The sequence below is a fragment of the Balaenoptera physalus genome (assembly GCF_965194825.1).
Source record: "Balaenoptera physalus genome assembly, chromosome: 5".
In the NCBI taxonomy this organism is placed as follows: Eukaryota; Metazoa; Chordata; class Mammalia; order Artiodactyla; family Balaenopteridae; genus Balaenoptera; species Balaenoptera physalus.
Genome location: NC_138884.1, coordinates 48031912 through 48040532, shown reverse-complemented (window position 1 = coordinate 48040532; position 8621 = coordinate 48031912). Strand labels below are relative to the sequence as shown.

Below are 8621 nucleotides of genomic sequence, written 5' to 3'. Positions count from 1 at the left end.
TGGCTGAGCAAAGTAGCAGGGCCATTATTGAGACAGCTGGCAATGTCCCCATGTTCTGTTATCCCTGCTGCTCTATCACTACAGTGGCTCTCAATTCATAGGGATAAAAAAGGGAAGGGAATGGTCAATTTAACACAGCATCAGGAGGTTTTTTTCTAGGTGACCAACTACTTTGTCAGTGGGAATCAGTTTGTCTTCGCAGAAGTCAAGTAGTTAATCACCACCAAAACCCCAAGAAGAGAAAAGGGATGCAGGTGGTTTAACAAAGACAGGCTGAGGTGTGAACCTTGCTATAGAAGAAAGCGATTGCAGCTCACTTTAAGAATGAACTTGCTGTCCAAGCCCCAGTGGTGCCAGCAGATACACAGCTGACCCAGACCTGACCCAAGGAAAGGGAGGTCCGCTTTTCTTCCTCGCACATATGTCACTGGAGAGGGTCCACGCAATTGGATAAGTTCCCTGAATGCTGAGTTTGAGGTGGAGGTCAGCACCTGACTTTTTCAGAGGCTGTGCAATAAAGAAGCAAATCACAACCTGTAAAGCCAAGTCTACCTGTGGTAAAATTCTAGCTCTGCCACTTGCTACCCATATAGCCCTTTGCAAGTCACTTATGCTCTCTGGACCTCAGTTCCCTCATCTGCAAAATACCTATAATGCTGCTGTGAGTTTAAATGATTTGATTTATGAAAAGAACTAAGAAATATAACTGACATTTAGTAAGTACTCAGAAACAATAGCTATTATTCAGATAACTGGATTGCAATTTGGGAGAACAAAACAAACCAATTGTGGGGAAGATTCAGCATGGAACCAGGTGGTGCACCAGGACTCTTACAAATCAACTACCTACATATGCAAAAAGTTTACAACAAACTTTTTTTCGCTGTTTTTACTTTTAGTTCCAAACTTTCTAGCTCTTAGAAAAATAAGCACAAAGCTCATTTAGAGCTCTGAAAAAAACTTAATTGTAAAATATATTCTTAAAAAGTTTTATATACATGCATTTAAAGAAATGGATACAATGTCATCTTCTTATACACCAGGAAAACCTATATCCATCACTGAAGTCATCAATTTCAATTTTCATCACTACGCAGAATATTAACGTTTTAAATAGATGATAAAATGGTTTTTGCTGTATTGCCAATAGCGAATCTGCTGAGAATTTTTTTTTAAATATCTACCTGAAATTTACCACTTGCATAGAAAATTTTAAGGTATTTGGTACATTTAAGAAATCAAGCAACAGGTACTGATGAAAAAAATTCCTTTATGATGCCCAGATCTAGTCTTTTATAATTTAAATTCAAATTTTTATTTTATTCTATTTTATTTTTTAATATCTTTATTGGAGTATAATTGCTTTACAATGGTATGTTAGTTTCTGCTGTATAACAAAGTGAATCAGCTATACATAAACATATATCTTCATATCTCCTCCCTCTTGCGTCTCCCTCACACCCTCCCTATCCCAACCATCTAGGTGGTCACACAGCACCAAGCTGCTGATCTCCCTGTGCTATGTGGCTGCTTCCCACTAGCTATCCATTTTACATTTGGTAGTGTATATATGTCCATGCCACTCTCTCACTTTGTCCCAGCTTCCCCTTCCCCTTCCCCTTTTCCTCAAGTCCATTCTCTATGTCTGGGTCGTTATTCCTCTCCTGCCCCTAGGTTCTTCAGAATATATATATATATATATATATTTTAGATTCCATATATACATGTTAGCATATGGTATTGTTTTCTCTTTCTGACTTACTTCACTCTGTATGACGGTCTCTAGGTCCACGCACCTCACTAAAAATAACTCAATTTCGTTTCTTTTTATGGCTGAGTAATATTCCATTGTATATATGTGCCACATCTTCTTTATCCATTCATCTATTGATGGACACTTAGGTTCCTTCCATGTCCTGGCTATTGTAAATAGAGCTGCAATGAACATTGTGGTACATGACTCTTTGAATTATGGTTTTCTCAGGGTATATGCCCAGTAGTGGGATTGCTGGGTCACATGGTAGTTCTATTTTTAAATTTTTAAGGAATCTCCATAAGGTTCTCCATAGTGGCTGTATCAATTTACATTCCCACCAGCAGTACAAGAGGGTTCCCTTTTCTCCACACCCACTCCAGCATCTATTGTATGTAGATTTTTTGATGATGGCTGGTGTGAGGTGATACTTCATTGTAGTTTTAATTTGCATTTCTCTAATGATAAGTGATGTTGAGCATCCTTTCATGTGTTTCCTGGCAATCTGTATACCTTCTTTGGAGAAATGTCTATTTAGGTCTTCTGCCCATTTTTGGATTGGGATGCTTCTTTATTGATATTGAGCTGCATAAGCTGTTTGCATAATTTGGAGATTAATCCTTTGTCAGCTGCTTCATTTGCAAATGTTTTCTCCCATTCTGAGGGTTGTCTTCTCATCTTGTTTATGGTTTCCTTTGCTGTGCAAAAGCTTTTAAATTTCATTAGGTCCCATTTGTTTATTTTTGTTTTTATTTCCATTTCTCTAGCAGGTGGGTCAAAAAGGCTCTTGCTGTGATTTATATCACAGAGTGTCCTGCCTATGTTTTCCTCTAAGAGTCTTATAGTGTCCGGCCTAACATTTAGGTCTCTAATCCATTTTGAGTTTATTTTTGTGTATGGTGTTAGGAAGTGTTCTTATTTCATTCTTTTACATGGAGCTGTCCAGTTTTCCCAGCACCACTTATTGAAGAGGCTGTCTTTTCTCCATTGTATATTCTTGCCTCCTTTATCAAAGATAAGGTGAGCATATGTGTGTGGGTTTACCCCTGGGCTCTCTATCCTGTTTCATGGACTATATTTCTGTTTTTGTGCCAGTACCATACTGTCTTGATTACTGTAGCTTTGTAGTATAGTCTGAAGTCAGGGAGCCTGATTCCTCCAGCTCTGTTTTTTTCCCCTCAAGATTGTTTGGCTATTCGGGGTCTTTTGTGTTTCCATACAAACTGTGAAATTTTTTGTTCTAGTTCTGTGAAAAATGCCATTCGTTGTTTGATAGGGATTGCATTGAATCTGTAGATTGCTTGGGGTAGTAGAGTCATTTTCACAATGTTGATTCTGCCAATCCAAGAACGTACTATATCTCTCCATCTGTTTGTATCATCTTTAATTTCTTTCATCAGTGTCTTATAATTTTCTGCAGACAGGTCTTTTGTCTCCTTAGGTAGGTTTATTCCTAGGTATTTTATTCTTTTTGTTGCAGTGGTAAATGGGAGTGTTTCCTTAATTTCTCTTTCAGATTTTACATCATTAGTGTATAGGAATGCAAGAGATTTCTGTGCATTCATTTTATATCCTGCTACTTTGCCAAATTCATTGATTAGCTCTAGTAGTTTTCTGGTAGCATCTTTGGGATTCTCTAGGTATAGTATCATGTCATCTGCAAACAGTGACAGTTTTACTTCTTCTTTTCTGATTTGGATTCCTTTTAATTCTTTTTATTCTCTGATTGCTGTAGCTACAACTTCCAAAACTATGCTGAATAATAGTGGTGAGAGTGGGCAACCTTGCCTTCTTCCTGATATTAGTGGAAATGGTTTCAGTTTTTGACCATTGAGGATGATGTTGGCTGTGGGTTTGTCATATATGGCCTTTATTATGTTGAGGTAAGTTCCCTCCATGCCCACTTTCTAGAGAGGTTTTAACATAAATCAGTGTTGAATTTTTTCAGAAGCTTTTTCTGCATCTATTGAGATTATCATATGGTTTTTCTCCTTCAATTTGTTAATATGGTGTATCACATTGATTGATTTGCTTATATTGAAAAATCCTTGCATTCCTGGGGTAAACCCCACTGATCATGGTGTATGATCCTTTTAATGTGCTGTTGGATTCTGTTTGCTAGTATTTTGTTGAGGATTTTTGCATCTATGTTCATCAGTGATGTTGGTCTGTAGTTTTTTTGTGTGTGACATCTTTGTCTGGTTTTGGTATCAGGGTGATGGTGGCCTCATAGAATGAGTTTGGGAGTGTTCCTCCCTCTGCTATATTTTGGAAGAGTTTGAGAAGGATAGGTGTTAGCTCTTCTCTAAATGTTTGATAGAATTCACCTGTGAATCCATCTGGTCCTGGGCTTCTGTTCGTTGGAAGATTTTAATCACAGTTTCAATTTCAGTGCTTGTGATTGGTCTGTTTATATTTTCTATTTCTTCCTGGTTCAGTCTCGGAAGGTTGTGCTTTTCTAAGAATGTGTCCATTTCTTCCAGGTTGTCCATTTTATTGGCATATAGTTGCTTGTAGTAATCTCTCATGATCCTTTGTATTTCTGCAGTGTCAGTTGTTACTTCTCCTTTTTCATTTCTAATTCTATTGACTTGTGTCTTCTCCCTTTTTTTCTTGATGAGTCTGGCTAGTGGTTTATCAATTTTGTTTATCTTCTCAAAGAACCAGCTTTTAGTTGTATTGATCTTTGCTATCGTTTCCTTCCTTTCTTTTTCTTTTATTTCTGATCTGATCTTTATGAATTCTTTCCTTCTGCTAACTTTGGGGTTTTGTTGTTCTTCTTTCTCTAATTGCTTTAGGTGTAAGGTTAGGTTGTTTATTTGAGATGTTTCTTGTTTCTTGAGGTAAGATTGTATTGCTCTAAACTTCCCTCATAGAACTGATTTTGCTGCAGCCCATAGATTTTGGATTGTCATGTTTTCATTGTCATTTGTTTTTAGGTATTTTTTGATTTCCTCTTTGATTTCTTCAGTGATCTCTTGATATTTAGTAGTGTATTGTTTAGCTTCCATATGTTTGTATTTTCCTCATATTTTTTTCCTGTAATTTATATCTAGTCTCAGAGCATTGTGGTCAGAAAAGATACTTGATACGATTTCAATTTTCTTAAATTTACCAAGGCTTGATTTGTGACCCAAGATATGATCTATCCTGGAGAATGTTCCATGAGAGCTTGAGAAGAAAGTGTATTCTGTTGTTTTTGTATGGAATGTCCTATAAATATCAATTAAGTACATCTTGTTTAATGTATCATTTAAAGCTTGTGTTTCCTTATGTATTTTCATTTTTCATGATCTGTCCATTGGTGAAGGTGGTGTCTTAAAGTCCCCTAGTACTGTTGTGTTACTGTCAATTTTCCCTTTTGTGGCTGTTAGCATTTGCCTTATGTATTGAGGTGCTCCTATGTTGGGTGCATAAATATTTATAATTGTTATATCTTTCTCTTGGATTGATCCCTTGATCATGAGGAAGTGTCCTTCTTTGTCTCTTGTAATAGTCTTTATTTTAAAGTCAATTTTGTCTGATATGAGAATTGCTACTCCAGCTTTCCTTTGATTTCCATTTGCATGGAATATCTTTTTCCATCCCCTCACTTTCAGTCTGTATGCGTCCCTAGGTCTGAAGTGAGTCTCTTGTAGACAGCGTAAATACGGGTCTTGTTTTTGTATCCATTCAGCCAGTCTATGCCTTTTAGTGGAGCAGCTAATCCATTTACATTTAAGGTAGTTATTGATATGTGTGTTCCTATTACCCTTTTTTTAATTGTTTTGGGTTTGTTATTGTAGGTGCTTTCCTTCTCTTATGTTTCCTCCTTAGAGAAGTTCCTTTAGCATTTGTTGTAAAGCCGGTTTGGTGGTGCTGAATTCTCTTAGCTTTTGCTTGTCTGTAAAGATTTTAATTTCTCTGGCAAATCTGAATGAGATCCGTGCTGGGTAGAGTAATCTTGATTGTAGGTTTTTCCCTTTCATCACTTTAAATATGTCCTGCCACTGTCTTCTGGCTTGCAGAGTTTCTGCTGAAAGATCATCTGTTAACTTTATGGGGATTCCCTTGTATGTTTTTTACTGCTCTTCCCTTGCTACTTTCAATACATTTTCTTTGAATTTAATTTTTGATAGTTTGATTAATATGTGTCTTGGCGTGTTTCTCCTTGGATTTTTCCTGTATGGGACTCTGCACTTCCTGGACTTGATTGACTGTTTCCTTTCCCATATTAGGGAAGTTTTCAACTATAATCTCTTCAAATATTTTCTCAGTCCCTTTTTTTTTCTCTTCTTCTTCTGGGACCGCTATAATTCGAATGTTGGTGCATTTCATGTTGTCCCTGAAGTCTCTGAGACTGTTCTCAATTCTTTTCATTCTTTTTTCTTTATTCTGTTCTGTTGTAGTTATTTCCACTATTTTATCTTCCAGGTCGCTTATCTGTTCATCTGCTTCAGTTATTCTGCTATTGATCCCTTCTAGAGAATTTTTAGAGAATTTGTTTGCTTTAATTCTTCTAGGTCCTTGTTAAATGTTTCTTGTATTTTCTCCATTCTATTTCCAAGATTTGGTATCATCTTTACTATCATTACTCTGAATTCTTTTTCAGGTAGGCTGCCTATTTCCTATTCATTTGTTTGGTCTGGTGGATTTTTACCTTGTTCCTTCATCTGCTGTGTGTTTCTCTGTCTTCTCATTTGGCTTAACTTACTGTGTTTAGGGTCTCCTTTTTGCAGGCTGCAGGTTCATAGTTCCCTTTGTTTTTTGGGTCTGCTCCCAGTGGCTAAAGTTGGTTCAGTGGGTTGTGTAGGCTTCCTGGTGGAGGGGACTGGTGCCTTTGTTCTGGTGGATGAGGCTGGATCTGGTCTTTCTGGTGGGCAGGACTGCATCTGGTGGTGTGTTTTGTGGTGTCTGTGAACTTATTATGATTTTAGGCTGGCTCTCTGCTAATGAGTCGGGTTGTTTTCCTGTCTTGCTAGTTGTTTGGCATAGATTGTCCACCACTGTAGCTTGCTGGTCATTGAGTTGAGCTAGGTCTTCACGTTGAGATGGAGATCTCTGAGAGAGTTTTCGCCATTTGATATTACATGGGGCCGGGAGGCCTCTAGATCAATGTCCTGAACTCAGCTCTCCCACCTCTGAGGCTCCAGCCTGACACCCAGCCCCACAGCCTAGAAGAAAATGGAGAAAAAAAGAAAGAAAGAAAGAAAAATGAAATAAAGTAAAATAAAGTTATTAAAATAAAAAATAAAAAATATATTATTAAAAATAAAAAAATTAAAAAATAATATAAAAAAAGAGAGAAAGAAAGAAAAAAGAGAGCAAACAAGCTAAAAAACAAATCCACCAATGATAACAAGCACTAAAAACTTTACTAAAGGAAAAAAAAAAAGGACAGACAGAACCCTAGGACAAATGGTAAAAGCAAAGCTATACAGACATAATCACACAAAGAAGCATACACATACACACTCACAAAAGGAGAAAAGGGAAATATATATATATATATATATATATATATAAAAGAAAAAGGAAGAGAGCAACCAAATCAATAAACAAATCTACCAATGATAATAAGCCCTAAATACTAAACTAAGATAAACATAAAACCAGAAATAAATTAGATGCAGAAAGCAAACCCCAAGTCTACAGTTGCTCCCAAAGTCCACTGCCTCAATTTTATGATGATTCATTGTCTATTCAGGTATTCCACAGATGCAGGGTACATCAATTTGATTGTGGAGATTTAATCCACTGCTCCTGAGGCTGCATGGAGAGATTTTCCTTTCTCTTCTTTGTTCCCACAGCTCCTGGGGTTCAGCTTTGGATTTGGCCCCTCCTCTGCATGTAGGTCACCTGAGGGCATCTGCTCCCCACCCAGACAGGACGAGGTTAAAGGAGCAGCTGATTAGGGGGCTCTGGCTCACTCAGGCCAGGGGGAAGGAGGGTATGGAACGCAGGGCCAGCCTGCAACAGCGGAGGCCAGCGTGACATTGCACCAGCCTGAGGTGCACCGTGTGTTCTCCCAAGGAAGTTGTCCTTGGATCACTGGACCCTGGCAGTGGCGGGATGCACAAGCTCTCAGGAGGGGACGCGTGGATAATGACCTGTGCTTACACACAGGCTTCTTGGTGGCTGCAGCAGCAGCCTTAGTGTTTTATGCCCATCTCTGGGGTCCATGCCGATAGCCGAGGTTCACGCCCATCTCTGGAGCTCGTTTAGGTGGTGCTCTGAAGCCCCTCTCCTTGCGCACCCTGAAACAATGGTCTCTTGCCCCTTAGGCAGGTCCAGACTTTTCCCCGGACTCCCTCCCAGCTAGCTGTGGTGCACTAGTCCCCTTCAGGCTGTGTTCACGCAGCCAACCCCCATCCTCTTCCTGGGATCTGACCTCTGAAGCCCGAGCCTCAGCTCCCATCCCCCTCCCACCCCAGTGGGTGAGCAGACAAGCTTCTCAGGCTGGTGAGTGCTGGTTGGCACTGATCCTCTGTGCAGGAATCTCTTCACTTTGCCCTCTGCACCCCTGTTGCTGAGCTCTCCTCCTGGCTCTGAAGTTCCCCCCCCACCTGCCCACTCGCCGTCTCTGCTAGTGAAGGGGCTTCCTAGTGTGTGGAAACCTTTCCTCCTTCACAGCTCCCTCCCAGAGGTGCTGGTCCCATCCCTATTCTTTTGTCTCTGTTTTTTCTTTTTTCTTTTGCACTACCCAGGTATGTGGGGAGTTTCTTGACTTTTGGGAAGTCTGAGGTCTTCTGTCAGTATTCAGTAGGTGTTCTATAGGAGCTGTTACTTATGTAGATGTATTTTTGATGTATTTGTGGAGAGGAAGGTGATCTCCACGTCTTACTCCTCTGCCATCTTGAAGCTCCCATTTAAATTCAAGTTTTTTAAT

The 8621-nt window shown here is 39.1% G+C and overlaps 1 long non-coding RNA gene across 1 annotated transcript; it reads right to left on the bottom strand.

Annotated features, from left to right (window-relative positions):
• Positions 1–1344: 1344 nt before the first annotated feature.
• On the bottom strand, positions 1345–7616 carry LOC309661550. The gene is made up of 2 exons (XR_014264069.1): positions 7375–7616; positions 1345–6906 (listed from the first exon to the last, which is right to left on the bottom strand). It is a non-coding gene; the product is annotated as an uncharacterized lncRNA (long non-coding RNA).
• Between the last annotated feature and the right edge of the window lie 1005 nt (positions 7617–8621).